Raw genomic sequence first — 26,233 nt, 5'->3', positions numbered from 1 at the left:
TTATATGTGAAGACCTCTCTTTCTTTATTACTTGTCAACTCTCAACAACTTTTATTCATCATACTTTTTCTATGTGAGCTCATTACTCTCCATGAGATCCATATGATCTCTTTGTTTCTTCTTTATTTCTTTCTCTTTTCTTTTATTCACTTAGGATCATGGCAAAATAATCAAGCCCTTGACTCAACACTAATCTTCATTATATAGCTCACGGACTCGATTACATAGAAGGATAATAAAGCAAAACTCACAACTAGATCAAACTAAGAACTTCTATTCTACTAGATCAAGATATTACCAAAAGGATCGAACTAAGAAAAACGGTAAAGATAAAGTGATGGTGATACGACACCGGCGCACTCCCCCAAGCTTGGCAGTTGCCAAGTGGAGTGCCCATACTAGATACTCAATTCTTCTTTGTTGGTGGAGACGGTGGTGATTTTGTTGATGGCGTAGGCTTCTTCCTTAATTTGAGCTTAAGGACATAATTTTGGTCCCTTAGGTCCTCGATCTCCTGCTCCAAGCTCAGTATCTTTTTGCATAGTTCCTGCTTGTTCTCCTGCAAGAGGCGAAAAGGGATAAACTCGATCTTAGGTTTCTTTACCCTATCCGAGAGGCTTGACTTTTTGAACTCCACATGCATGTCCCTAGGTTGAGGTAGTGGGACTTCATCTTCATCTCAGCTCGTCTCCTCCTTTCCCTTGGGTTCATAGTCCTCTTCTTCTTCCGTAGTCCAACCGCAATGCTCCACATCCCCATAGACCTTAGGATGGCAAGGTAATCAGCCACATAGCTTTCTCCTTCCGAATCCTGGGACGACATGTTGCTCTGTCTGTAGCAGGATAGCTCAAAACAAAGACAAGAGATTTTTGCATGATACGGGAGTCAAAACCCCCGGGAGATTATATAATGAATTTTTACCGACCAAATTACGTGTCGTGTACGAAAACGGAGTCCGGAGAGCACACGAGGTGCCCACGAGGTAGGGGGCGCCCAGTAGGGTAGGGCGCGCCCTCCACCCTCGTGGAGCCGTCGTGTCCTTCCCGAACTGCTGCTTATTTTCTATTTTTCTAAATATTCCAAAACGGAGAAATATTGCCTTTAAAACTGTTTTGGAGTCGGTTTACTTACCGTACCACATACCTATTCCTTTTCGGAGTCTGAAACGTTCCGAAAAGTGTCCCTTATGTATTCCTCCGGGGCTACGGTTTCAATAACATTGGTTTCAACATTTTATGGGACTACCTGAGATATAGTGTTTGATTCTTTGACAGTTCACCACCTTCGGATTTGTGCCTTCGAAGTTGTTGATTTTATGGCACCGGAACGGTAGACCTCCTCGATAACGTAAGGACCTTACCATCTAGAGAGAAGTTTTCCTGCAAAAATTCTTAAATGAGAGTTGTATAGCAATACATAATCACCTACATTAAACTCACGCTTTTGTATCCTTTTTTCATGCCATCTTTTAACTTTTTCTTTAAACAACTTGGCATGTCCGTAGGCTTGGGTTCTCCATTCATCAAGTGAGATAATATCAAATAAACTCTTCTCACCGGCAAGTTTAAAATCATAATTAAGTTCTTTAATAGCCCAATAAGCCTTGTGTTCTAGTTCGAGAGGTAAGTGACATGCTTTTCCATAAACCATTTTATACGGAGACATACCCATAGGATTTTTATATGCAGTTCTATAGGCCCATAATGCATCATCAAGTTTCTTGGACCAATTCTTTCTAGACCTATTAACAGTCTTTTGCAAAATTAATTTGAGTTCTCTATTACTCAATTCTACTTTACCACTAGACTGAGGGTGAAAAGGAGATGCAATTCTATGATTAACATCATATTTAGCAAGCATTTTATGGAAAGCACCATGAATAAAATGTGTACCACCATCAGTCATTAAATATCTAGGGACTCCAAATCTGGGAAAATAACTTCTTTAAGCATTTTAATAGAAGTGTTATGATTAGCACTACTAGTTGGAATAGCTTCTACCCACTTAGTAACGTAATCAACAGCAACTAAGATATGTGTATATCCATTAGAGGAAGGAAAGGGTCCCATATAGTCAAAGCCCCAAACATCAAATGGTTCAATAACAAGTGAATAATTCATAGGCATTTCTTGACGTCTACTAATATTACCAATTCTTTGACATTCATCACAAGATAAGACAAACTTACGGGCATCCTTGAAGAGAGTAGGCCAATAAAAACCAGATTGCAGTACATTATGTGCAGTTCTATCTCCAGCATGCTGTCCTCCATAAGCTTAGGAGTGACACTTGCGTAGGATCTGTTCCTGTTCATGCTCAGGTACACAACGTCTAATAACACCATCTACTCCCTCTTTATAAAGATGTGGGTCATCCCAAAAGTAATGCCTCAAATCATAGAAGAACTTTTTCTTTTGCTGGTATGTGAAACTAGGTGGTATAAACTTAGCAACAATGTAATTAGCATAATCAGCATACCATGGAGCAGTATGAGAAGCATTTATGACATTTAATTGCTCATCAGGAAAGCTATCATCAATAGGTAGTGGGTCATCAAGCACTTTTTCTAACCTAGACAAGTTGTCTGCAACGGGATTCTCAGCTCCCTTTGTATCAACAATATGTAAGTCAAATTCTTGTAGCAAGAGAACCCATCTAATAAGTCTAGGTTTAGCGTCTTTCTTTTCCATAAGATATTTAATAGCAGCATGATCCGTGTGAATAGTTACTTTAGAATCAACAGTATAAGGTCTAAACTTATCACAAGCAAATACACCTGCTAAAAATTCTTTTTCAGTAGTAGCATAATTTCTTTGAGAATTGTCTAGAGTTTTGCTAGCATATTGAATAACATTTAGTTTCTTATCAACTCTTTGTCCTAGAACAGCACCTACAGCATAATCACTAGCATCACACATAATTTCAAAGGGTAAATTCCAATCAGGGGGCTGAACAATAGGTGCAGAGATCAATGCTTTCTTAAGTATTTCAAATGCTTCTACACAATTATCATCAAAGACAAATGGTATATCTTTTTGTAATAAATTAGTTAGAGGCCGAGAAATTTTTGAGAAGTCCTTAATGAACCTCCTATAAAAACCGGCATGACCAAGGAAACTTCTTATACCTTTGATGTCCTTGGGACATGGCATCTTTTCAGTAGCATCAACCTTGGCTTTATCAACTTCAATACCTCTTTCAGAAACTTTATGCCCTAAGACAATACCTTCATTAACCATAAAGTGGCACTTTTCCCAATTCAAGACAAGATTAGTTTATTCACATCTCTACAAAACTCGATCAAAGTTGCTCAAGAAATCATCAAAAGAAGATCCATAGATGGAAAAGTCGTCCATGAAAACCTCACAAATCTTTTCAAAAAAGTCAGAGAATATAGCCATCATGAATCTTTGAAAGGTAGCAGGTGCATTACATAAACCAAAAGGCATACGCCTATAAGCAAAAGTACCAAAAGAGCATGTAAAAGTAGTCTTCGATTGATCTTTGGCTGACACAGGTATTTGAGAGAAACCAGAATAACCATCTAGAAAGCAAAAATGTGTACGTTTGGATAATCTTTCTAGCATTTGATCGATAAAAGGTAAGGGGTAATGATCTTTTTTAGTAGCCTTATTTAATTTGCGGAAATCAATTACCATCCTATATCCTGTAATAATTCTTTGAGGAATCAATTCATCTTTATCATTAGGTACAACAGTAATACCTCCCTTCTTATGGACACAATGGATAGGGCTTACCCACTAACTATCAGCAATGGGATAAATTATACCTGCCTCAAGGAGCTTTAGTATCTCCTTTCTTACCACTTCTTTCATTTTAGGATTCAGTCGGCGTTGATGATCACGAACTGGTTTAGCATCTTCTTCCAAATTAATTTTATGTTGACAAAGAGTGGGACTAATGCCCTTAAGATCATCAAGAGTATACCCAATAGCAGCATGGTGCTTCTTCAGAATTTTCAATAATCTCTCTTCCTCATGCTCTGAAAGGTTAGCACTAATAATAACAGGATATATCTTTTTCTCATCAAGATAAGCATATTTAAGAGTATCAGGTAATGGTTTAAGATCAAACACGGGATCACCCTTGGGTGGAGGAGGATCCCCTAGGATTTCAACAGGTAAATTGTTTTTCAGAATAGGCTCCTGTTTAAAGAATACTTCATCTAATTGCCTTCTTTCATTCATAAACATATCATTTTCATGGTCTAGCAAATATTGTACTAAAGGATCACTAGGAGGTACGGCAATAGAAGCAAGACCAATAATTTCATCCTTACTAGGTAATTCTTCTTCATGGTGTTGTCTACTAAATTTAGAAAAATTAAATTCATTAGTCATATCATCTAAACCGATAGCAACAACATCTCTTTTGCAATCTATGGTAGCATTAACAGTATTTAAGAAGGGTCTACCAAATATAATGGGACAAAAGCTATCTTGTGGGGAACCAAGAACAAGAAAATTAGCAGGATATTTAGTTTTCCCACACAAGACGTCAACATCTCTAATAATTCCCATTGGTGAAATAGTATCTCTATTGGCAAGTTTAATTGTAACATCAATTTCTTCAATCTCAACAGGTGCAATATCATGCATAACTTCTTGGTATATGGAATAAGGTATTGCGCTAGCACTAGCACCCATATCACATAAGCCATGATAACAATGATCTCCTATTTTAATAGAAATAACAGGCATGCCTACCACAGGTCTAGTTTTATCTTTATCACGGGGTTTAGCAATTATAGCAATTTCATCACAAAAATAAATAACATGCACATCAATATTATTAGACAAGAGATCTTTAACGATAGCAATATTAGGTTCAACTTTAACTTGCTCAGGAGGTGTATATGTTTTAATATTGCTTTTACGAACTACAGTTGAAGCGTTAGCATGATCCTTTATCCTAACAGGGAAAGGTGGTTTCTCAACATAAGAAGTAGGAACAATAGGATCATTATAAGTGATAGTATTTTCTTCAACTATAATAGGTGCAGCTACTTTTACTTCTATGGGAGGATGATATTTAATCCACTTCTCCTTGGGGAGATCAACATAAGCAGCAAAAGATTCACAGAAAGAAGCTACTATCTCAGAGTCAAGTCCATATTTAGTGCTAAATTTACGAAAAATATCGGTATCCATAAAAGATTTAACACAATCAAAACTAGGTGTCATACCTGACTCCTTACCATTGTCGAGGTCCCAATCTTCAGAGTTGTGTTTAATTCTTTCCAATAAATCCCATTTGAATTCAATAGTCTTCATCATAAAAGAGCCAGCACAAGTATCAAGCATGGTGCGATTGTTACCAGAAAGCCGAGCATAAATTTTTTGAATAATCATTTCTCTTGAGAGCTCATGATTGGGGCATGAATATAACAGTGACTTAAGCCTCCCCCAAGCTTGAGCGATGATTTCTCCTTCGCGAGGCCAAAAATTACATATATAATTGCGATCACGATGAACAAGATGCATAGGATAAAACTTTTGATGAAATTCCAATTTCAATCGTTTGTAATTCCAAGACCTCATATCATCACATAGCCTATACAATGTCGATGCATCTCCCCTCAAAGATAAAGGGAAGACCTTCTTCTTAACAACATCTTCGGGTACACCTGCAAGCTTAAATAATCCACAAACTTCATCCACATATATCAGATGTTCATCGGGATGTTTTGTACCATCTCCTAAAAAAGGATTAGCTAGCAGTTTTTCTATCATACCCGAAGGAACTTCAAAGCAAGCATTTTCATTTTCATTTTCAGTAGGTTCAGTAGGTTGAGGAGCAACTCTTTGCTCTACTGGTCGGGGTGAAGATACCCCAAACAAGCCCCTCAGAGGATTACCTTCCATGGTAGCAAGTGACAGTAAATTTCAGCACACTATATAAATTTTTCCTTACCAAATTCCACCTATCAAAGGTGCTTCACTCCCCGGCAACAGCGCCAGAAAAGAGTCTTGATGACCCACAATATAGGGGATCTATAGTAGTCCTTTCGATAAGTAAGAGTGTCGAACCCAACGAGGAGCAGAAGGAAATGATAAGCGGTTTCCAGCAAGGTATTCTCTACAAGTACTGAAATAAGTGGTAACAGATAGTTTTGTGATAAGATAATTTGTAACGAGCAACAAGTAACAAAAGTAAATAAGGTGCCGCAAGATGACCCAATCCTTTTTGTAGCAAAGTATAAGCCTGGACAAACTCTTATATGATGTAAAGAGCTCCCGAGGACACATGTGAATATCGTCAAGCTAGTTTTCATCACATTCATATGATTTGCGTTGGACACTTTGATAATTTGGTATGTGGGTGGACCGGTGCTTGGATACTGCCCTTACTTGGACAAGCATCCCACTTATGATTAACCTCTATTGCAAGCATCCGCACCTACAACAAAAGTATTAAGGTAAACCTAACCATAGCATGAAACATATGGATCCAAATAAGCCCCTTACGAAGCAACGCATAAACTAGGGTTTAAGCTTCTGTCACTCTAGCAACCCATCATCTACTTATTACTCCCCAATGCCTTCCTCTAGGCCCAAATAATGGTGAAGTGTCATGTAGTCGACGTTCACATAACACCACTAGAGGAGAGACAACATACATCTCATCAAAATATCGAACGAATACCAAATTCACATGACTACTAATAGCAAGACTTCTCCCATGTCCTCAGGAACAAAAGTAACTACTCATAAAGCATAAACATGTTCATGATCAGAGGGGTATTAATATGCATATAGGATCTGAACATATGATCTTCCACCAAATAAACCAACTAGCATCAACTACAAGGAGTAATTAACACTACTAGCAACCTACTAGCACCAATCCCGGACTTGGAGACAAGAATTGAATACAAGAGATGAACTAGGGTTTTGAGATTAGATGGTGCTGATGAAGATGTTGATGGAAATTGCCCTCTCCCTATGAGAGGAGCGTTGGTGATGACGATTGCGATGATTTCCCCCTCCGGGAGGGAAGTTTCCCCGGCAGAACAGCTGCACCAGAGCCCTAGATTGGTTCCGCCAAGGTTCCGCCTCGTGGAGGCGGAGTTTCGTCCGAGAAGATGGCTTATGATTTTTTTTCCATCGAAAGACTCCATATAGCAGAAGATGGCCACCGGAGGGCCACCAGGGGGCCCACGAGCTAGGGGGCGCGCCCAGGGGGGTAGCCCCCCCAGCCTCGTGGGCAGTGTGTGGCCCCCCTGGTGAAGTTCTTGCTCTCAGTATTTTTTATATATTTGGAAAACATCTTCCGTGAAGTTTCAGGACTTTTGGAGTTGTGCAGAATAGGTCTCTAATATTTCCACCTTTTCAAGCCTAGAATCCAAGCTGCTCACATTCTCCCTCTTTATGTAAACCTTGTAAAATAAGAGAAAATAGGCATAAGTATTGTGACATAATGTGTAATAACAGCCCATAATGCAATAAATATTGATATAAAAGCATGATGCAAAATGGATGTATCTGAACTTTGGAGTAATTCTTCATCACACGTTGAGGGATGGTTATATGATTTAATTATATTAGCATTGTTGAGAGATTGCACTAGCGAAAGTGGGAACCCTAGGCCTCATTTTCAAGCATTGCAATACCGTTTGTGCTCACTTTTGTTACTTGCTACCTTCTTTTTTTTATTGTTCCTATTACAAAAATCAATATCTACTATCATTACTACACTTATATCACCATCTCTTCGCCGAACTAGTGCACCTACACAATTTACCATTGTATTTGGTGTGTTGGGGACACGAGAGACTTTTTAGTATTTCTTTGTAGGGTTGTTTGAGAGAGACCATCTTCATCCTACGCCTCCCACAGATTGATAAACCTTAGTGATGGAAATATGCCCCAGAGGAAATAATAAAATGGTTATTATTATATTTCCTTAATCATGATAAAGGTTTATTATTCATGCTAGAAATGTATTGACCGGTAACCTAAATACATGTGTGGGTACGTAAACAAATACTGTGTCCCTAGTAAGCCTCTACTAGACTAGCTCATTGATCAAAGATGGTTAAGGTTTCCTAACCATAGACATGTGTTGTCATTTGATAACGGGATCACATCATTAGGAGAATGATGTGATGGACAAGACCCAACCGTCAGCATAGCATATGATCGTTCAGTTTGTTGCTACTGCTTTCTTAATGCCAAATACATGTTTCTTCGACCATGAGATCATGCAACTCCCAGATACCGGAGGAATACCTTGCATGCTATCAAATGTCACAACATAACTGGGTGATCATAAAGATGCTCTACAAGTATCTCCGAAGTTGTCTATTGAGTTGGTGTGAACCGAGATTGGGATTTTTCACTCCGTGTATCGGAGAGCTATCTTTGGGCCCTCTAAGTAAGTAGTTAGTTGCAAGATGATGTATTATGGAACGAGTAAAGAGACTTCCTGGTAACGAGATTGAACTAGGTATAGAGATACCGACGATCGAATCTCGGGCGAGTAACATACTGACAGACAAAGGGAATTAGGTATGTAATCATAAAGGTTCAACCGATAAAAGATCTTCATGGAATATGTAGGAATCAATATGGGCATCCAGGTTCCGCTATTCGTTATTCACCAGAGAGGTGTCTCGGTCATGACTACATAATTCCTGAACCCGGTTCTCATGCTTAACGTTCGTTGATGCTAGAGTAGTGTTGGGATATTTGATGAGTGGTAACAAAATGTTGTTTGGAGTTCCCAATGAGATCCCAAACGTCATGAGGAGTCTCAGAATGGTCGAGGGGTAAAGATTTATATATATGAAGTCATATTTGGGTTCCGAAAAAAAGTGTGGATTTTCGGTATTGTACGGGAAAGCTTCCAAAAGGTTCTGAAGGGTTCCAAAAGTCCACAAGTGGGTTCACCATTACCGAAGGGCTAGTAAAGGCCGCGGGGAGGCGCCCTGACTTTATTGGGCAAAGCACACCAACTCCTCAAAAGCCCATGTGGCTAGGGAATGCAAAAAAGGAAGGACTCCTAGTAGGAATTGGATTGGACTTGGAGTCCAAGTCCTCTCCCCCTTAGCTACGCCCTAGGGCTTGGAGGGGCTATTTCCCACGCCCCTCCACATATATTAAATGAAGGTGAGGGGGCTCCCCAAGAGGATACACCAAGCCCTTGGTGCCCCTCTCTCTCCCGTTACTCCGTAGTTCCACCGCCTCGTCCCGGCGATGCTTAGCGAAGCGCGGTCGGTGCTCCACCACCACCATCACCACCACCATCACCACCACGCCACCCTGTTGATTTTGATACCATCTACTTCTCCACTCCCACTTGCTGGATCAAGGAGGAGACATTATCGAGCCGCATGTGTGCTAAACTCGAAGGTGTCATCCGTTCGACACTAGATCGATTGGATCGTGATCGGATCGCGAAGAGTACGACTATTTCAACCGCATGATAAACGCTTCCTCTTAGTGATCTACAAGGCTATGTAGATGCTCTCCCCCTCTCGTAGCTATGCATTTCCGTGGGTAGATATTGCGTGTGTGTAGAATTTTTTGTTTGTTTTAGATGCAACGTTCCACAACAGTGGCATCATGAGCCAGGTCTATGCATAGATGATATGCACGAGTAAAACACAAAGCAGTTGTGGGCGATGATGGTCATACTACTGACCACCGACGTCTTATTTTGATTTGGCGTCATTGTGGGATGAAGCGGCCCAGACCAACCTTACATGTCCACGTACATGAGACCGGTTCCACCGACTAACATGCAACTTATTTTGCATAAAGGTGGCTGGCGAGTGTCTGCTTCTCCTACTTTAGTTGAATTGAATTTGACTATGGCCGGTCCTTGAAGAAGGTTAAAACAGCAAACTTGATAAATCACCGTTGTGGTTTTGCGTAGGTAAGAACGGTTCTTGCTAGTTGCTCGTAGCAGCCACATAAAACTTGTAACAACAAAGTAGAGGACGTCTAACTTGCTTTTGCGGGGTATGTTATGATGTGATATGGTCAAGACATCATGTGATATACGTTGTTGTATGAGATGATCATGTTTTGGAATATCGACAACCGGTAGGAGCCTTAGGGTTGTCTTTTAGTTATTTTATGACCTGCTGCTACCTCTTGAGCACTGCGTTGGTTTTCCCTTGAAGAGGAAAGGGTGATGCAGCAAAGTAGCGTAAGTATTTCCCTCCGTTTTTGAGAACCAAGGTATCAATCCAGTAGGAGGCCACACGCAAGTCCCTCGTACGTACACAAACAAATAAGAACCTCGCAACCAACGGATAAAGGGGTTGTCAATCCCTTCACGGTCACTTACGAGAGTGAGATCTGATAGATATGATAATGATAAGATAAATATTTTTGGTATTTTTATGATATATATTGAAACTAAAAATTGCAAAGTAAAATAGATTGGAAACTTATATGATGGAGAATAGACCCAGGGGCCATAGGTTTCACCAGTGGCTTCTCTCAAGATAGCATAAGTTTTACGGTGGGTGAACGAATTACTGTCGAGCAATTGATAGAACTGAGCATAGTTATGAGAATATCTAGGCATCATCATGTATATAGGAATCACGTCTATGACAAGTAGACCGACTCCTGCCTACATCTACAACTATTACTCCACACATCGACCGCTATCCAGCATGCATCTAGAGTATTAAGTTCATAAGAACAGAGTAACGCATTAGGTAAGATGACATGATGTAGAGGGATAAACTCAAGCAATATGATATAAACCCCATCTTTTTATCCTCAATGGCAACAATACAATATGTGTCATTTCCCTTTCTGTCACTGGGATCGAGCACCGCAAGATTGAACCCAAAGCTAAGCACTTCTCCCATTGCAAGAAAGATCAATCTAGTAGGCCAAACCAAACTGATAATTCAAAGAGACTTGCAAAGATAACCAATCATGCATAAAAGAATTCAGAGAAGATTGGAATATTGTTCATAGATAGACTTGATCATAAACCCACAATTCATCGGATCTCGAAAAACACACCGCAAAAAGAGTTACATCAAATTGATCTCCAAGAAGATCGAGGACAACATTGTATTGAGATCCAAAGAGAGAGAAGAAGCCATCTAGCTACTAGCTATGGACCCGAGGGTTTGAAGTAAACTACTCACAGATCGCCGGAGAGGGCATGGAGTTGACGCAGAGGCCCTCCGTGATCGATGCCCCCTCCGGCGGAGCTCCGGAAAACGCACCCAAGATGGGATCTCTTGGGTACATAAGGTTGCGGCGGTGGAAATAGGGTTTCATGGTGCTCCTGGATGTTTTTTTGGGGTGTATGAGTATATATAGGAGGAAGAAGTAGGTCGGTGGAGCAACAAGTGGCCCACGAGGGTGGAGGGCGCGCCCAGGCGGGTAGGCGTGCCCCCTACCTTGCGGCCTCCTCGATTGTTTCTTGACGTCCACTCCAAGTCCCGTGGATCATGTTTGTTCCAAAAATAACTCTCCCGAAGGTTTCATTCCGTTTGGATTCCGTTTGATATTCTGTTTCTGCGAAACACTGAAATAGGCAAAACACAGCAATTTGCACTGGGCCTTGGGTTAATAGATTAGTCCCAAAAATAATATAAAAGTGTAATATAAATCCCATTAACATCCAAAACAGAATATATAATAGCATGGAACAATCAAAAATTATAGATATGTTGGAGACGTATCACCTGCGTATCAAGCTGTCGAGCTGGTGATGATGCAGATCATGACGATGTTTTGGAGATGGAGATCAAAAGCACAAAATGATGATGGCCTTATCATGACACATATTTTGATTGCATGTGATGTTTATCCTTTATGCATCTTGTTTTGCTTAGAATGACAGTAGCATTATAAGATTACACTTAATTTCAAGATAAAAGTGTTCTCCCTGAGTATGCACCGTTGCCAAAGTTCGTCGTTTCAAAGCACCACGTGATGATCGGGTGTAATAGACTCTACGTTCACATACAATGGGTGTGTCAGTGGGAAACGACACCTATGGGATCACAAGGATCCCTACTACGGTTGTCGGGCGCGGGGTCGTGAGAAGAGCAGGATTAGCAGTCAGCACGAGGATCGTTTACCCAGGTTTAGGCCGCGGGGATGCGTAAAACCCCAATCCTGCTTTGGTGGATGTATCGAGTGTTCTTGAGCTCTCGAACTAGCTATAGTGGATGTGTAGTTCAAAAGAGCCGAATCCCTCTCCAGTACGCCGTAGGCCTCCTTTTATAGTCGAAAGGGGCTGCCACAGTGGCACACAGGAGGTGGAAAGGCCTACCGTACTGCGAGCTTATCGCTTGTATTACAGGACAAAACGCATTTAATGCATCCCTTAGGTGTCCCTTAGCTTTATCGGGGACGGGAACGAGGCCCGTCCCATCCGTCGCCGCTCCTCCTTGCTTCGACACGCGCCCAGGCTAGGGGTGCAAGCAGTGGCATGTAGACAGGCATGCAGCTGAGGTGGTGCGGTGGTAGGGCCTTCATGAAGGTCTCCACGCTGCCACACAGGTGCCTGCTGTTTTGGCCTGGAAGTCGCGTGTTGCCACGCAGGTGTGTGCCCAGCTGGTTGGGCTGGTAGCTGCATGCGAACGGCGGTGGTATTCTTGGCTGGTACGGGTCTGGCAGTGGCCCTGCTGATGCCCTTGGCAAGGGTCTTGCCGGGGGCCTGGCAAGGGTCTCTGCCGTGGTGTTGCCATCATCCTCGGTAAGGGTCTTGCCGGGGGCCTTGCTACAATCCCCGGCAAGGGTCTGGCCAGGGGCCTTGTGGACTTCCTCGGCTAGGATCCCGCCGAGGGTCGCCGTCTTCTGGTCCTCATCTGATCTTGAATATTCTCTGTCTTCACAAAGATCGGCATGCCACCATGGAGGTGCCTCCTGAGCCCTGGCCCAACGTGGTTGATGGTGTCGGAGACCGTGGACTCAAGGGTGGCGCGCTCCACTGGTGTTGGGCGAGGTGGTCTTGTCGGGGCCGCTGAGGTTGCCCCGGCAAGTGTCTTGCCAGGGGAACCTACTTTGTCCCTCTTCTCTTTGTGCTCTCGGCCTTGGCGTCGTCTTGTTTTCCATGGTGATTCGGCTTCTCTCCGGCTTCCCTCCTCTGCCATGCTAAGTGTGGCCGCAGCGCGTGGCTCTGACCGCCCGCGCACAAGTAAAGGCATCAAAAGGAGAGCCTCTACTTTTGTACAACGACAGGAGCCCCCGGGCCTGGGCCAAACATAAGCCGACGCATTGTTGGGCTAGGCCTAGAACGGTGCGCGGGTAGGTGGGCGGATTTTACTGCAGTAACTTCTCGTTCGCTGCGCTTCCTCACGACCCGCATTGAATGCGCGATGTGGAGGGTCGTGCGTGATGTGGGGGTCATGCATGGGGCGATTTCCGCACGCATGCGTCACATCATGGTAAAGAGGCGGCTCGTGCCTTCCCTGTAAAAAGGGAATGGTCGCGGGCACGCTGCTCATTTACCTTTTGTATCTTCCCCAATCTCAGAGCCGCCGCCCCCTTCCTTCCTCCTTCTCAAGCTCTTTCTTTCACATGCCGCCGCTGCGTCTCCTCCGTCTTCTATCTCTTGCTCCCCCAGCCGCCATGGCGCCCAAATGCACCAAGGGCAAGGGAGTGGCCAAGGACGCCGGAGCGACGGAGCCGCCAGAGAGTGCGTTGGCAGCGCAACGGACACAGCTCGCCTACTTCCCCTCGACGGTCGACGTGTTCGAGCTCTGGAACAGCTTCAAGCCCCTATGGGGGTTCAAGACGGGGGACGGGGGGACGGGAAGAGACGGGGCATCCAACCACGCGCGTCATCCCCGCCAATTGCGCCAAGGCCGCCCGAATCGGTACCCGTTTTTCGTCGACTACTTCTCTTGCGGCCTCTACCCTCCTTTCTCCGATTTCTTCAATGATGTCATGCACACATTTGACTTCCACCTTTTGGATTTTACCTCAAATGCCGTGGTGTGCATGGCTCTTTTTGCCCAACTTTGTGAGGGCTTCGCCGGAGTCGTCCCAAACACGACGCGCTTCCGCCACTACTTCCACCCTCGCATCCAGAGAGGAGGTGCCATCTCTAGTTGCATCACCTGGATCCCGAGTTCCAAAGGAGCCGCGTACCCAGATGGTGCCCAGAAGGAGAGATGGGAAGAATGGCGGAGCCGATGGTGCTGGATCGAGGAGGACGATCCACAGGAGTTCTGCCGGGTTTGCCAGGCGCTGCCGATTCACGGGCCCGACTGGGACGACATCAACGCCCAGGACGACAAGCTCAAGGTCGCCGTCACCCGGATTCTCTGCCTCACCGAAGCCGGGCTCACCCTTGAGATGATCGGGGTAGATTTCATCCGCCGCCGGATCGCTCCGCTGCATAACAAGGGGAGGCCAGCCTGGCTCTTCATGAATGTGGCCGATATCATGAGGCTTCGCCCCGGCCTCGACCACAACTTCACGGTGCCGGCGCATGCCCACTTCTGCCAGCGGCTCTTCCAGCTCGACGTGGGCCGTGACGGCAAGGCCGAGAGGTCCGGCAAGGCCGCAAGGGCTGGCAAGGTCGCCAAGGGGCCCTTGTTTGGGTTGTTGGTGGGGGTGGTCCCGCTGAGCATTAACTCGCGCCGGAACAACATCATCGCCATGATGTTGGACTGTAACACACATGGTCCCGTCCCCAACTGGGCCGTGCTGTCGAAGGAGTGGGTGCAGGAGTTCTTCAATAATCTGGAGGAGAAGTACGTCCGCGACAAGCCGCGGCTCGTCCAGGACACCACCCAGGCGGAGCTGGACTACATCACCGCCATGGCGGCGGAGGCTGAGCTCGCCAGGGAGGCCGGCAGCGCCGGTGGCGTGGAGGACAAAGCCACGACGGCCGCAGAGGAGAAGGAGCTCGCCTAGTGGGCGGAGTTTTCTGGGGAGGCCAGCAGCGCCCACCAAGGCTCTCTCGTTGAAGACGACGATGATGAGTCATCCGAGGAGGAGGCTGAGGCTGCCGAGCCCCCAGCCGTGGGGAAAAGGCGAGTCCTGCGACGGCCACCTCCGGCGAGCCGATCTGGCCCGGCAGGGCCATGCCACCCTGGCAAACCCAGGAGACATCCGCGCACCAAGTGAGGGCCGCGGTGGCGAAGAATTTGGTGAAGGCCGCGGTGGTAAAGAAGAAAGCATCCGCTTCTTCTTCGTCCAAGCATCCCCCAACTCCGGCTGCTTCCGCCGCTCCGCCCGCTTCCCCTCCTCCCGCAGACAACGACACGGAGGTCTTCTTTGACCTCGGCTCTCTCAGCCCAAGGAGGAAGTGGAAGGCAGCAAAAGAGGAGGAGGAGGATGAGTAAGCGTCGTTTCCTTTCCCCATCTTCAACTCCATTGATCGTACTTCTCATCTTGACTTGTTTTCGTATTGGCAGGGATATGGAGACACTGGCCCAGAGGGTGAAGAGGGCCAGGTCTTCGGCGGGCGGCCAGCCCCTAGTGGGCACCTCTATGGCGCCACTGGTGGTGGTGAGCAGTCCGGACAGCAGCCCCGGCGTAGCCCCCAGCGTAAGTTTGCCACTCACTTCCCATCGACGGGTACCAAGGGCATGATCCTTGGCGCTGACCTTACCACGATCGCAGGGGGAGGACAGTAGCAGGAGGAGCCCCTAAGGGCTACCCCCAACACGCCGCCTCCGTCAACCATGCCGCCCCAAGGGGCGTCCCAGGCAAGGGTGCCAAGCTCCGAGCCCATGCACACGGAGGAAGAGGAGGCAGGCTTGGGCACCGGCGGCCGCTCCTCGGCGCCTGATGCTCGCGGAGAGGGGGCCTCTGCTTCCCAGCCCGGCACGGGTAAGCCACTCGCCTTCCATCCCTTCTATTATGTTCTTCTTGAATCCTGGTCTTGGCTTCACCCCCCTTCCGATACCCAGATCCTCTCCCGGCGGACCCGGAGGACCTGGACACCGTTATCGAGGATGTCGCCAAGAATGCCGCGACAGATGCTAAGAAGACCGCCGTTGAAGAGGCCACCAAGGGTGCTCCCGAGGACGCTGCCAAGGGGCCTGCCAGGGAGCCCGGCAAGGCTACTGCCGAGGAGGCCGGTAAGGGACCTGCCTGGGAGGCCGGCGAGCCTGTTGCTGAGGAGGAGGGGGCTGATGACCAGCCTTCCTCCTCTACTGCCTCTGGCTCCGGCAGGTACCTGAGGGTGAGCAACGATCTCTTCGTCCACCTCCCCGGGTCGTCGAGCTCAAGGGCGCCCATCGAGGGAGAGGTTTTCGACGAAGAGATGCTTGTCGCCGCCGGGCTCGAGGTTGTTGACGAGCCGAGCACCGGTGGCAATGGTTCCCAGGAGGGGCAGCTTCTCTAGGCCATGGGTGCCAACTTCCGGAAGCTCCAAGCGCTCCACTGCGCCCGCCTGGACAAGGCCTAGTCCAATGCGGCAATGGTGGACAAGGCGGAGGCGGACCTCAAGGTGCGCGTCGCCGAGACGCAGAATTGGTGCTGCCAAGCTTGTGAGGAGCTGAAGGTCGCCCAGGGCAAGCTGGCCAAGCGCGAGGTGGAGCTCACCATGAAGCAGGCCGATATTGAGAAGGCCCAAGAGACGGCGGAGAGCTTGGCCGCCGCAGTCGAGGCCGCTCGAGCCCAGCACCAGGACGTGCTGAACTCCTAGGAGGAGGACCTTGCCGTGCGTGAGGAGAAGCTTGCCGCAACGCTCCACGGCAAGGATGAGGAGGTGGAGAAACTCATCGCGGAGCAGACCCAGGGGCTAGAGAGAGGCATAGGGAGGCGCTCAATGCCCAGGCCCAGGTTCACGCCGCCAAGACGAAGGAGCTGGAGGTGGAGCGGGATGGGCTGAAAAACCAGGTCCTAGCGCTATCCAAGGAGAAGGACACACTCAACATCGCCCTGACGGAGGCGCAGGGTGCAGTTCTCAGCAGGGACGGGGAGCTCTTCGAGGACAACAACTCCATCAAAGACCTCAAGCTGAAGCTGGAGGGCCTCGAGGGGATGTTGTCAGAGAGCAAGGCCCAGGAGGAGACCCTGACCAAGAACCTGCAGACCGAGAAGCAGCTGCGGAAGGACGACGCCCTCGCCCACAAGGAGCACGTGGATGGCGAGAACCGCTGGCTCAATCGCCTCGCCACCGTTGCCAACAAGGCCACCATGCAGCTGGCTAACATGGGGACACCGGATGTGAGGTACACCCTAGAGCCGAGCTTGAGCGCCCACTGCAGCCTGACCCTGTTCTTTGAGAGGGTTGCCGGTGCCTTAGAGCGGCTTCGTGCCAACCGGGCGGCCTCGTTGGACAATGAGGCCCGGAGGCTTTGCCAGTGTGCCATGACCAAGGTCCTCACCAAGATGGCGTACTGGAAACCCAACCTCGACTTCAACGCTGCGCTGGACAGCTTGCCGGCGGGTGTGGACCTCGCGGCTCTCAAGGAGGGTACCAAGCCCATCATCAGCCGCATTGGTGACATCGAGAGGGTGGAGGGCCAGTGCCGAGATTAGGCACCCCGTCTCCCACTGTCGCTGCAGGTTCACGACCAAGACAGTTTTTATCTTTAGTTAGAATGCAGCAACAATTGATGTAATATAACTCTGCAGCACTTTTGGTACAATGCGTGTTATCTTCCTGTTCTATCATTCCCTTTGTAAGTTTACCCTACATTAAACAGGCAGGCTTGCCGGGGCGTAAACCCAGGGCGGCACCTTGAGGACGGTCCTCAATGGCCTACCGGGTGTGCTTGCTGTTGAGTGAGCCACCTTACTGTTCTCAACGCGGCTGCTCGAACTATCGAGCTTGACTCGAGTCTGAACCGAGAGCGTTACCAATTGCGTAAGGCTACCCTGCCACTCTCGACTCGGCCGCTTGAGCTGTTGAGCGGACTCGAAACAGAACAAGGGCGTTGCCAATTGCGGAAGGGCTCCTTTGCATGCAGGCTTTCATACATAGGGCGGGACCTTCGAGGACTATAACCTCATATATAAAAAAGGAAATTGCTTAAGGTTTCGTATGATTTAGCTTTCCTGTCGCCGCACCGGCGTCCTTCATGCTTGCAGGCGGCGTCGTTCCCTTGGTTGTCTTCTTCTCCGGAAGCCATGGCCATGATTAACTGCTAAGCCGGCCGCTAGACCAGATTCTCACAATTGTGGGCCCCTACCTGGCGCGCCAAAGATGTCGGTGGGAAATGACACCTATAGGATCAAAAGGATCCCTACTACGGTTGCCGGGGCGCGGGGTCGTGAGAAGAGCAGGATTAGCAGTCAGCACGAGGATCGTTTACCCAGGTTCGGGCCGCGGGGATGCGTAAAACCCTAGTCCTGCTTTGGTGGATGTATTGAGTGTTCTTGAGCTCTCGAACTAGCTACGGTGGCTGTGTAATTCAAAAGAGCTGAATCCCTCTCCAGTACACCGTAGGCCTCCTTTTATAGTCGAAAGGAGCTGCCACAATGGCACACAGTAGGTGGAAAGGCCTACAGTACTGCGAGCTTATCGCTCGTATTACAGGACATGACGCATTTAATGCATCCCTTAGGTGTCCCTTAGCTTTATCGGGGACGGGAACGAGGCTCGTCCCATCCATCGCCGCTCCTCCTTGCTTCGACACGCGCCCAGGCTAGGGGTGCAAGCAGTGCCATGTAGACAGGCATGCAGCTGAGGTGGTGCAGTGGTAGGGCCTTCATGAAGGTCTCCACACTGCCACGCAGGTGCCTGCTGTTTTGGCCTGGAAGTCGCGTGTTGCCACGCAGGTGTGTGCCCAGCTGGTTGGGCTGGCAGCTGCATGCGAACGGCGGTGGTATTCTTGGCTGGTACGGGTCTGGCAGTGGCCCTGCTGATGCCCTTGGCAAGGGTCTTGCCGGGGGCCTGGCAAGGGTCTCTGCCGTGGTGTTGCCGTCATCCTCGGTAAGGGTCTTGCCGGGGGCCTTGCTACAATCCCCGGCAAGGGTCTTGCCAGGGGCCTTGTGGACTTCCTCGGCTAGGATCCCGCCGAGGGTCGCCGTCTTCTGGTCCTCATCTGATCTTGAATATTCTCTGTCTTCACAAAGATCTGCATGCCACCATGGAGGTGCCTCTCGAGCCTTGTCCCAACGTGGTTGATGGTGTCGGAGACCGTGGGCTCAAGGGTGGCGCGCTCCGCTGGTGTTGGGCGAGGTGCCTCGGCAAGGATCTTGTCGGGGCTGCTGAGGTTGCCCCGGCAAGGGTCTTGTCAGGGGAACCTGCTTCGTCCATCTGCTCTTTCTGCTCTCGGCCTTGGCGTCGTCTTGTTTTCCTTGGTGCTTCGGCTTATCTTCGGCTTCCCTTCTCTGCCCTGCTAAGTGTGGCCGCGGCGCGTGGCTCTGACCGCCCGCGCACATGTAAAGGGGTCAAAAGGAGAGCCCCTACTTTTGTACACGGACAGGGTGTAAGCCATTTTTGCACACGCAGAATACTTGGGTTAAACTTGACGAGCCTAGCATGTACAGACATGGTCTCAGAACACTAGAGAACAAAAGGTTGAACATGAGTCATATAGTAGATATGATCAACATGAAGATGTTCACCATTGATGACTACGCCATCTCACCTGATGATCGGACATGGGTAGTTGATTTGGATCATGTATCACTTAGACAACTTAAGGGATGTTGATTAAAGTGGGAGATCATTAGTAATTTGATTAATTAAACTAAGATTTATCATGAACATAGTCAAAATGTCTTTGCTAATTATGTTGTAGTTCAAGAGCTTGTGATTTAGCTTCCTCGTTTTTTGATACGTTCCTAGAGAAAACTAAGTTCAAAGATGGTAGCAATAATGCGGACCAGGTCCGTGATCTGAGGATTATCCTCATTGCTGCACAGAAGAATTATGTCCTTGATGCACCTCTAGGTGACAGACCTGTTGCAAGAGCTGATGCAGACATTATGAACGTTTGGCAAGCTCGATCTAATGACTACTTGATAGTTTAGTGTTCCATGCTTTACGGCTTATAATCGGGGTTCCAAAGATGTTTTGAACGCCATGGAACAAATGAGATGTTCCAAGAGCTTAAATTGGTATTTCAGGCTCATGCCTTTGTTGAGAGGTATGAGACCTCTGACAAGTACTTTGCCTACAAGATGGAGGAGAATAGCTCAGCCAGTGACCATGTGCTGAGAATGTCTGGGTACTACAATCACTTGAATCAAGTGGGAGTTAGTCTTCCAGATAAGATAGTGGCTCACAGGTTTCTCCAGTCACTATCACCAAGCTACTAGAGCTTCGTGATGAACTATAAATATGCAAGGGATGAAGGAAACGATTCCCAAAGCTCTTCGCGATGCTGAAATCAGCGAAGGTAGAAATCAAGAAGGAGCATCAAGTGTTGATGTGTAACAAGACCACTAGTTTCAAGAAAAAGGGGAAGAGGAAGAAAGGGAGCTTCAAGAAGAATGTCAAGCAAGTTGTTGCCCCCGTAAAGAAGCCCAAAGCTGGGTCCATGCGTGAAATTGAGTGCTTCTACTGCAAAGAAAATGATCACTGGAAGCGGAACTGTCCCAAATACTTGGCAGATAAGAAGGATGGCAAAGTAAACAAAGGTATATTTGATATACGTGTTATTGATGTGTACCTTACTAGTGCTCGTAGTAGACCCTAGGTATTTGATACCGGTTCAGTTACTAAGAATAGTAACTTGAAATAGGAGTTGAAAAATATACAAAGACTAGTTAAGGGCTAGGTGACAATGTGTGTGGGAAGTGCTTCCCTGATTGATATGATCACCATCGCACACTCCCTCTACCTTTGGGATTAGTGTCGAGCCTGAATAAATGTTATCTGGTGTTTGCGTTGAGCATGAACGAGATTAGATCGTGTTTATTGCAATACGGTTATTCATTTAAGTCATAAATAATTTTTGTTCTGTTTACATGAATAAAACCTTCTATGGTCATACACCCAATGTGAATGGTTTATTCAATCTCGACCGTAGTGATACATATATTCATAATATTGATGCCAAAAGATGCAAAGTTGATAATGATAGTGCAACATACTTTTCGCACTGTCGTTTAGCTCATATTGGTGTAAAGCGCATGAAGAAACTCCGTGCGGATGGACTTTTGCAATCACTTGATTATGAATCATTTGATACTTGTGAACCATTCCTCATGGCCAAGATGACTAAAACTCTATTCTCCGGAACAATGGAGCAAGCTAATGACTTATTGGAAATAATACATACCGATGTATGCGGTCCGATGAGTGTTGAGGCACGCGGCGGGTATCGTTATTTTCTAACCTTTACAAATAATTTGAGTAGATATGGGTATATCTACTTGATGAAATAGAAATCTGAAACATTTGAAAAGTTCAAAGAATTTCAGAGTGAAGTAGAGAATCATCGTAAGAAGAAAATAAAGTTTCTACGATCTGGTCGTGGAGGTGAATATTTGAGTTACGAGTTTGGCCTTCATTTAGAACAATGTGGAAATTTTTCACAACTCACGCCACTTGGAACAGCATAGCGTAATGGTGTGTTCGAACATCGTTACCGTATTAGATATGGTGTGTTCTATGATGTCTCTTACTGATTTGCCTTTATCATTTTGGGGTTATGCATTAGAGACAACCGCGTTCACATTAAATAGGGCACCATATAAATCCATTGAGACGACACCATATGAACTATGGTTTGGCATGAAACCTAAGCTGTCGTTTCTTAAAGTTTGGGGAGGCGATGCTTATGTCAAAAGGCTTTAGCCTAATAAGCTCAAACCCAAATCGGAGAAGTGCATCTTCATAGGATACCCTGAGGAAACTATTGGGTACACCTTCTACCACAGATCTCAAGGCAAGATCTTTGTTGCCGAGAATGTGTCCATTCTAGAGAAGGAGTTTCTCTAAAAAGAAGTGAGTGGGAGGAAAGTAGAACTTGATGAGGTAGTTGTACCTTCTCTCGAATTGGGAAGTAGCACACCAGGAAAAAACGTTTCTGTGATGCCTACACCAACTATAGAGGAAGCTACTGATGATGACCATGAAACTTCAGATCAAGTTACTACTAAACTTCGTTGGTCGACCAGAACACGTTCCGCACCAGAGTTGATGAGGACATCAATACCATTGTTACCCCCACAGCCCCTGCTGTTATACATACTGGACCAATTACTAGAGCTCGTGCACGCCAATTGAATTACCAGGTACTTTCATTGCTTGGTAACAATTCTAATGTTCATGAGAATATGATGCTGCCTAAATTGGATACGTTTGTTTTGCTTACAAATGAAGGGCCTAGCTTGGACAAGACAGATGAACCTTGGAGAAAGTTCAAGCATGGAGATGATGGCATGCGCATGGGGAACAAGAACAGAGTTACAAGTGATGATTCCAGGACTTTGAAGCCACCATAATGAGTGCATGAAGCCTTGGACGAAATATACAAGATGCCACTTCATATGTTTCGTCCAGAGGCTATTCTAGGTGCTGCATCACCTTATTTTTGGGCCAGTCCCATGTAATTTCAAAATACTTGATTATGGGTTGTTTTTAGAGTCCGTATGTGTGGGGAAACAAGAGTTAGGGTTTGTTTCGGACCCCTCTTCCAAGGTCCACGAAATCCCCCCCCCTCTCTCCTCTATATATACAACCCTTAGGGCATCGCTTAGACTTTGGGTTTTGTTTAGATTAAAGTTCTCCATAGCTGTAACTTCACGTACTTCATTTGTGTTCGACGACCAGACAAAGGTGTCACAGAACCACACCTTGATCAATAAAGATTTCCTTTTATATTCGCAATATCTAGATTGCAATCTTAGTTTCTTGCTTGTTCCTCGTTTGCCTGTTGGAAACATACCTTCGTGGTCAGGTTGATCGTCCTCCGGCGTGGTCAATAACCTCTCGGAGTTTGGTTTAGCGATTGCTAAGGCGCGACGTCCTTGCACGTTCATAGTCGGATTGTCAAAGTCGATTTTCTCCAAAAACATAGCCACCATCTCATCGAAAGACGGGACACCTTTGCCTCTATCAAGTGGTATCAGATTTCCAGGTTGCTCGGTGAGATTTTACAGTTTTTTCGTAGTTTCAATCGAGTGTGTTCTTCATACCTATAGTCCACGAAAAAGCCGAAAAAATTAGGGTTAGTTCATCCTATCTGAATCAATCTGAGCCTTTGCATAATCTTTTCTGTATTTGCTTTGTTGAATTTGTGCTTGCATCGTCGTGTCAAGTTGCTGGTCAGAGCGTCTAGTCCTTTAGAGTTTCGAGTTCTGTTCATAGGTTGTCACGTCGCCGCTGCCATATATCACCACCGCATCATCATCATCGCTGCCACCATATACGCCACCACCTATCCGCCGCCATCACGCCAATCCGAGTCCAGCTGCAACATATATCTGCCACCAGTCCGAGTTCCACCAGATTCATCGCCGCCACCAGTCCAAGTCCCACCAGATTCATCCCCGCCACCAGTCCTAGTCCGAGTCTAGTATTTGTTCCTTTATTTTCGAGTTCCAGATCACTCGATAGTACGAGTCATGACCAAGTCGGACTCTCCAACTTCCGTGCTACCAACAGTAGAAAAATAGTTAAAAAAACTAAGTCTGAAAAATTCTGGCTAGGCAGTTTTTAGACCATTTGTAGACTTTTTCAAAAAAAATTGTTGCGGAGCAAAAAAAGAGAGGACAAAATTATGGCTAGGCAGTTTTGACTATGATGGTTGCCGATCACCGCCTGCTGCTGGGTAAGAGCTGGTAAGAATTTGAGATTGGCTTGACGGATTTGTGACACCCACCACCACCTCTTGTTAGTAGTCTGTAGGATCATATTCTTGTGTGTTTCTATTGCTGCTAACCATGGCAGGATCACAAGCCGACGAGACTGACTGGGAGAACATGACGAATAAGGAGTTGCATGATAAATTTCAGCAAATGATGAGTGGACAGTTGCAAGATGTGCTAAACAGATTTGAAGAGGCCATGGAGAACATAGATGGCATGGAGAAGACGTTCGAAACAAAGCTCGATAACAAGTTTAATGAATTACTCGCGTGTCTTCCACCACCACCACCAGCTGCACCTAACGCACCTTTACAACAACAACAACAACAACAAAAACAACAACAACAACAACGACGACGACGACGACTACAACAACGACGACGACAACAACAACAACAACAACAACAACAACAACAACAACAACAACAACAACAACAACAACAACAACAACAATAACAACAACAACAACAAAAACAACAACAACAACAACAACAACAACAACGACGACGATTACGAAGACGACGACAATGACTACCTCCACGTCACGAAACAGCCCTCCGCCGAGCGAGCCGTGTCCCTCTTGCACCTGGCCAAACTGTTGGTGCTATTGTTGATACTTCCTTGGCTCCTCCTGCTGATGACGAGGAGGATGATTATGCGAGAGATTGTGAGGATGAGGTTGATCAAAATCAGAAATACATGCAACCACCAGCACCACAACCACCAGGTCGTCCATATGCAAGGGCTCCCCCTCAGGTACGAGATCATGACCATCTCCTTACACTGAAATTGAATATTCCACCATTTGAGGGTAGATACGTTCCTGATATATATCTTACTTGGGAGTTAGAAATCGAACAATGTTTTACATGTTTAGAATATCCCAAGGAGAGACGTGTTGCTGCTGCACTTTGTGCTTTCACTAGTTTTGCTTGTGTGTGGTGGTCTGAACATCGTAGATTATATCCAAATAATATTCCAACTACGTGGGCCGCTTTAAAAACTACTATGCGTACTCGTTGGGTTCCACCATATTATCAACGTGAATTCCTTCAAAAATTGCAGCGTTTAAGACAAGGAATTTTTTTAGAGGAATATTATCAGGAATTACAAACTGGCATGATTAGATGTCGTATTGTTGAGGATAATGAAGCTATGCTTGCACATTTTATGGGTGGATTAAATAGAGAGATTCAGACCATTCTAGAGTATAAGGAGAATAATAATATCACTCGTTTATTCCATCTTGCTTGTAAAGCTGAATGTGAAGTGCAGGACCGACAGGCATTGGCACGAACTAACTATTATGCAGGTCAACCTTCCTCATGGACACCGCGTGCATCCTCTACTTCCACACATTCTACTGCATCGGCACCTCCATCAGCTGCCACCTCTAGCCGTGATACAAGAAAGCAGGCACAACCACCCCTATATACCAAGAGCACACATGTCGGGCCTATACAGAGCTCTTCTTCTTCCATGGCATCAACAAGGCACACAAGTGATATTATTTGTCGCCATTGTAAGGGAAGAGATCATTATGCGAGAGAATGCAAATCTCAGCGTGTGATGATTGCTACTGAGGATGGTGGGTATGAGTCCGCTAGTGACTATGATGAGGAGACTTTGGCTCTTATAACACATGAAGAACACGGTGGAGATGATTCTGATCATGAGACGCAATACATGGCTCCTGAAGACGCTAACAGTATGAATTTCTAGTTTATCAACGTGGTTTGAGTGTGCAGGTCACACAAGCTGAGCAAAATCAGAGACATAATCTGTTCCATACAAAGGGAGTTGTGAACGAACGTTCTGTTCACGTCATCATAGATGGAGGGAGCTGCAATAACTTGGCTAGCATGGAGATGGTGGAGAAGCTATCTCTCACCACAAGACCAAATCCACATCCTTACTACATCCAATGGTTCAACAACAGCGGCGAGGTTAAGGTAACATGTACTGTTCATGTGCATTTTAGTATCTCTACATATGCTGATTATGTTGATTGTGATGTGGTACCTATGCAAGCATGTTCCTTATTACCTGGTAGACCATGGCAATTTGATAAAAATTCTGTACACCATGGTAGAAACAATCAGTATACTCTTGTTCATAAGGATAAAAATATTACTTTGCTTCCTATGACTCCTGATTCCATTATGAAAGATGATATTAATAGAGCAAATAAAGCAAAATAGGATAAAAACAAGAGTGAAAATCAGATTGTGGCAAAAGAATTTGAGCAACACATGAAGCCTAATAATAAACCATCTAATGTTGCTTCTGAAATTAAAGTGAAAAGTGCATGTTTGCTTGCCACCAAATCTGATATTGATGATCTAGATTTCAGCAAATCTGTTTGCTATGCTTTTGTGTGCAAAGAAGCATTATTTTCATTCGAGGACGTTCCTTCCTCTTTGCCTCCTGTTGTTACTAACATTTTGCAGGAGTTCACTAACGTCTTTCCACAAGACGTGCCACCAGGATTACCACCTATTCGAGGGATTGAGCATCAGATTGACTTAATTCCCAGTGCTTCGCTACCCAAC

This window comes from Triticum urartu, chromosome 2A (genome assembly GCF_056163025.1).
Source record: "Triticum urartu cultivar PI428250 chromosome 2A, HENAU_Tu73, whole genome shotgun sequence".
In the NCBI taxonomy this organism is placed as follows: Eukaryota; Viridiplantae; Streptophyta; class Magnoliopsida; order Poales; family Poaceae; genus Triticum; species Triticum urartu.
The sequence above is the reverse complement of the archived record's forward strand: the minus strand, read 5'-3'. Positions refer to the sequence as shown.